The following is a 6017-nucleotide window of genomic DNA, read 5'->3' as shown; positions in this document are numbered from 1 at the left end:
TGGGTATTGAAAGGATGGAGAAGGATTGATATGGAGATTAATATTAATATTCATTATGAAGAACAATGAGACATTGATTGATTGATTGAATGATTGAAGGACCATGACATCTGGACTTATTGTGAGGTAGATTACAAATGTTCTATGTTTTGTTGTGTCATCTGCAGATAAAGAGGAATTGATTCAGGCCTATCATTTTGGTTTTGGTGATCTACGTGTTGATAAAATAGTATTTAGGTTGTCCTCTTACATGTTATTGATATTGAATATGTGAAACAGATCCCATATTATGGTCAAATGGAATCTAAATATGAAGAGGGAGAGCAGATCGGAGGAAGGGATGACCGTTTTGGTGTTTGTTTGTTTTCATGCTGCATTTTAACCTGCAAGAAGTTTACATTTACATTTACGTCATTTAGCAGACGCTCTTATCCAGAGCGACTTACAGTTAATGAGTGCATACATTTTTCATACATTACCAGTACAATGATGTTGTGCATTTATTTAAATGGCACTCAAATCAACCTAAGCATTTTCTTATTTTCTTGACCGGCTACAGTGTGGAATCACTCATTCAATTAAGTTCCAGAATACAGCAGTAGATAGCATGAATTCACTAAATTCAGGAAGTAAACAAACAAATTCCAGATCCATCATTCCTCATTGAAAAGCATTGAGAAAAATGTACATTTAAGTTTAGATTATTTCCTGAATTGAAATGGAATTGAGCTAAACAAACTGTATTCGCTGCTCGATGCTAAGAGGCAGAGGAATGGGAGCAGCGGTGTCTGACGTGACGAGAGAGGTTGTTTTAATAGGCCTTCTCTCTTACAGGGCCCCAAGTGATCCCATCATGGTCATCTATCACAGTGGTTCTCAAACCTCGACTCGGGACCCCCAGAAGAATCACAATACTGTTGTAGCCCTGAACTAGCTCACCTGAGTCACTTAGTTAAGAGCTTGATGATTAGTTGACAAGTTGAATCAGCTGTGCTAGCTCTAGAATAGATCAAATGCATGGAACAGCTGCGGGTCCCCAGGAGAGGTTTGAGAACCACTGATCTATCGCACTGAAAACATATTCAATGATCATACTCGGACTCATGAGCATTGATACGAAAACCAAATGAGAGGACAAGTCGTTTAAAGAGATTCTGTATTGGAAAGTTCCAATGTTGAATGTGTTGTGTATATTGTAAAAGAGTTTTTTTTTTACAGTATTTCGTTATAAAAGGTTCTGAAAAATACATTTTATTAATATTGGTAGTGTTAGAATTTGGTTACGTCCTAAATGGAACCCAATTCCGTACATAGTGCAATACTTTTAATCAGAGCCCTGGTCAAAAGTAGTGCACTATATAGGGAATAGAGTGCCATTTTGGATGCACCTTATTACATAAATGTCACAAACAAACGCATTTACAGACTTGCCTCTCTCTTTATATTTGTTTGTTTGTCTTTTTTTGTATACAGACATTTCTTATATGAAATAGATTTATTGAAATCAACCATGAGATATATGTAAAAATAAAAAAGCAAGGTGACAATCAGTTACAAAAAAAAACTGCTTTAAAAAAAACTGTTGTGTAAATAGTTCAAGGTAATTTTGATGACATTTGTTGCAAGCACTACTTTAAAAGCACTGCTCCTTACAATCAATTTTTCTCTAGCACAAAAGGTAGGCTTGTAGAAAATAGTTTTGGACTCAATATTATATGACTTCAGTACCTACAGTTCTGTGTTTTATTTCAAAGTCATGTTTGGATAACTTTTTGTGACTTTTACTCAAAAGAATATGGTGCCATAGTGGTGACATACTGGAGACTCACATCAAAACATTTGATGTTTTATGTTTAAAAATACAGTTGTGTCATTGTCCTTTTTCTTTATCACGTTGAATTTATTTTGCTATTCTAACACACTCAAAGTTATTGTCGATGTAAAAAATTAATAAAAGCAGTTCAAATGTTAAAATATACTATTTGATCTTGGAAATAAAGGATTTGTGCAATCACAGTTCATCTTAATCATAGTATGTTATTATTTTGTGTCTCTTTGAAAAGTGTTAATTTAACATTTTATTTCTGATTGGTTCTGTAATGTACACTATGAACATAAAGGTGTTTATTTTTTAACACTGTGGGTGTTACACAGCACATTTTCAATTGTGATTTTATGTTCTAATACGAAGGTCCATCATTTCTTAACCCACAACTCTCACAGCTTACTTGTGTGCCTATACAGTAGGATCATTAAAGGCAATGGCTGCTGTGCAGTCTGGACAGTAGGAGGCTCTTTTAGGTTATAGACAGACTGTTATGAGACAGACAGATAGACTTGTGGGGGACAGACATACATTTAGGGAACAGACAGACATTGAGGGGACAGGCAGACATTTAGGGGACAGACAGTTATGAGACAGACGGGCAGACAGACATTTAGAGACAGACTTGTACGGGACAAACCAAGGCACCAGGGTTCCAGTCTGGAAGCATGCTTTCAAATTCCCAGAGGACAGCTTTGGTATTGCAGTTCAACTGAAGTACGGCCCAGAAAGACGGCCCCATAGAGAAGTCAAATTCGAAAATTCATAATAAGACACTTTAGTCATCACCTTTGTGCAGTCAATCCATTGAATTATTCAAATAATAGTTGCTGAGGCCGATCTTTTTTTTCTATCACTCAGCCGAAGATATTAACATTTTATATTCATGCTCTGATGTCATGAGCCCAGCTGGCAGAGTTCCCGGAGCATGTTCGCACGATACTGCTGTCTGACCAGTGCTAGTTCTCAGGCATTTTAGTCCCGGTAAAAAAGATGTCAACAACCACGAAACGGCATATGCGAACGCGAGTAGATTACGTTGAAAACAACAGGCGTCCATCTTGGACGCTGTCTCCAGTTCTTCTATACCTAAGTGGGACAGACAGATGTTTGAGGAGACAGACAGACTTGTCCTGGGGACTGGAGTGACGCACGCTATGCACCACCCAACCAGGAAGTGAGACAGTCTCTCTGAGAGTGCTTTTATCTCCATCCTCATTGATCGTTTCTCTCCATCCATCCCCCCTTCATCCCCTGGACAATCTCTCCCTTTTTGCACAATGGCAATGTGTGAACACTCACCCAGGAGCAAGCAAACAAACATATATTGATATCACAGTCACCCTCGCTGGAGACTAGAATAACTACACCTACCGACAGAGGGGACACACACTGACAAGCATCCATCTTCTTTCTGCCTGTCTGACTGACTTCCCGTCCATGAAACTAGCACGCCATTCTCTCCATCACTTCCTATCTCCTTTCTGTCTCTCTCTTATATGTCTTCTAAATGTGGATCATGGGTCGTGTTCAGTACGAACGAAATGGGAGAACATATTTTGAAACTGAGTGAGGTAGACCTGAATTTCTGTTGCAAACCCTCTTGGTACGCTTTGCCCTACTGAAGACAATGGACCATAATAGGTGTTGGTTGGTGGAGACTGGAGAGAGACCCTCTGTGGCGTAGCTAGACAGTCCAGAGTCCAGATAGAAACAGCCCCCTGCCTCGTCAATCTAATGCCTGCCAAGTTACAAACAATCTCTGTCTAATGAAGTGTGACAGCCTGACAAATGTTATTGAATAGAAACGCAAAGGGCTATTTTTTAATGTTCACAAAAAATCTTAGTCAACCCATCTTGGGAGCATTAATTCAGGAATATGTGTGTGTGTGGGGGGGGGGGGGGGTAAATCTTTCACTGGGGGACTTTTACATACAGTATTATCTTGGAAGGAGTTCATGCTTTACAAAGCTTAGAAATGGATGTAATAATAACATGGTTTAATTCCAGTCCCCGACAGCACATATCCTGTACATGTTTATCTACTTTAGAATGATGGGGAGAGTGTTCAGAAACCAAAGAGAAACGCAATGCCCAATGACAGATGTGCAGGGTCACCCAAGCCAACCAATCCCTCCGGTCTGCTTCTGCCTCCCTCACTAGCTGTTTTCATCTTTAATGACCCACATGAAATCATTTATGAGAGCTTTTCTTCTCCTTTGGTTTCCTCAGTTAGCCATGCATGTTGTAATATTATCAACAGGAGGAAGCAGCGTTAGCCCCTAAGTCCTCTCCAGTGTTTTCCAGTATGTCACACTCCATTCCACGGGGGAATGTTTTTATGGTGCGGATGGAGCTCATATACAGTGGGGGGAAAAAGTATTTAGTCAGCCACCAATTGTGCAAGTTCTCCCACTTAAAAAGATGAGAGAGGCCTGTAATTTTCATCATAGGTACACATCAACTATGGCCTCTCTCATCTTTTTAAGTGGGAGAACTTGCACAATTGGTGGCTGACTAAATACTTTTTTCCCCCACTGTATATAGAAGGCAGTTGCTGGGGTAAAGGAGGAGAACGGATTGTGTGTGTTCATGTGCTGGTCATTGAGATGATCCCTCTCTACACGATACCTAGCCCCAATGTGAACAGTGAACACAGAGGTGTTCCAAATAGCACCCTATTCCCTACAAAGTGCACTACTTTTGACCAGAGCCCTATGGTCCCTGGTCAAATGTAGTACTCTACATAGGAAGCCATTTGGGACGCAACCGTAGTGCACAACATTATATGCATTATAGATTCACCATCAACCTTGGAACTGAACCACTGAGCACTTTCCCCTTAGGTCGCGACAACTTACTCCTCAATTAAGAAGCTTTCCGGTTATATGTCACCACAGCAGTCTACACATGGGCTAATCTAGTGTATAGAAAGGATATGAAATATTCAATGGTTGCTCCATGCCATTCAGGGCATGCCATTTCCTTAATTGCAAATATAGGTTCTGTACCTATGCTTTGCGAGCAGCAATCTTGAGAGAGAGAGAGTGGTGACCTGGTTTTTGAGTGCCCTGGTGAAAGTAATACTTACATTTTACATAACATTTTAGTCATTTAGCAGATGCTCTTATCCAGAGCGACTTACAGGAGCAATTAGGGTTAAGTGCCTTGCTCAAGAGCACATCAACAGATGGTCCAACGCTCTTAACCACGAGGCTACCTGCCGCCCTACTTGAATACAATACAATACAATACAATACAATACAATACGCCAATACTTGACTACAGACAATCATGGAGAACTGCAGGTTAGGACTGAGAGGGCCTTAGATATACTGCAGTTATTTTTTCCGAAAGAAAGAGTTGAGTTTTATCTTGGTTTTAAGTACAGTGGTTTGTCTGTGCATGAACATGCCATTCAACTTTATCATTGAGTCTTGCATTGTGTCCTTGAGTATCCTCCCTCCTCTGTCCACTCCAGAGACTCTGAGTGCTTTATAGATCACTTTCTGTGTTGTTTCTTCTCTTTTCTATTTTTTTTGTCTTGTGGGCACTTGACCCAGGAAGAGTGTTGCTGCTGGAGACACAGATCTCTCCATCGACCCCTCCCTACCTCCATCCCTCCGTCCCTCCATACATCCCTCCCTGCTAGTCCCCCGTCGTTCATCCCCCCATCCCCCAATACACACACCCCCCGTTCCCCCCCACCACCCCACCCCCGTTCCCCCCACCACCCCACCCCCGTTCCCCCCACCACCCCATGGGCTGTCAATGCACATTACCTCCAGCTTGTTGCACACACTACCCTTTCTCTCTCCTCTTCATAGCAGCATTGATTTTTGTTGGGTTATATATATATTTTAAGACTATTTTTACTCTTTTTAACTCTACTGAAAAATCGTAGTGTTGAAACAATGATATTCCAAGAACTTAAAGAAGTTTGAACCCTTTTGGCGTCTGACTGTGACTCAATTCTGTAGCGGGGAAGTGTGGTGGAGGCAGAGTTGAAGGGGATTTCTCTCTCTCTCTCTGTGTGTGCTTTTCAACTGTAATGTACAGCACCAATAGCCTGAAGCCACAGCAGTAGTTACTGTATATATGCTGACCCAGTACTTAGAAACAACATCACATCAACAGCAGTCACAAGCCAGCGTTCCATGTTATGTTTCCTCTAATGGAATGTGCTTGCACT

The sequence above is a fragment of the Coregonus lavaretus genome, assembly GCF_964263955.1.
Source record: "Coregonus lavaretus genome assembly, contig: HAP1_SCAFFOLD_4921, whole genome shotgun sequence".
Taxonomy (NCBI): Eukaryota; Metazoa; Chordata; class Actinopteri; order Salmoniformes; family Salmonidae; genus Coregonus; species Coregonus lavaretus.
The sequence above is the reverse complement of the archived record's forward strand: the minus strand, read 5'-3'. Positions refer to the sequence as shown.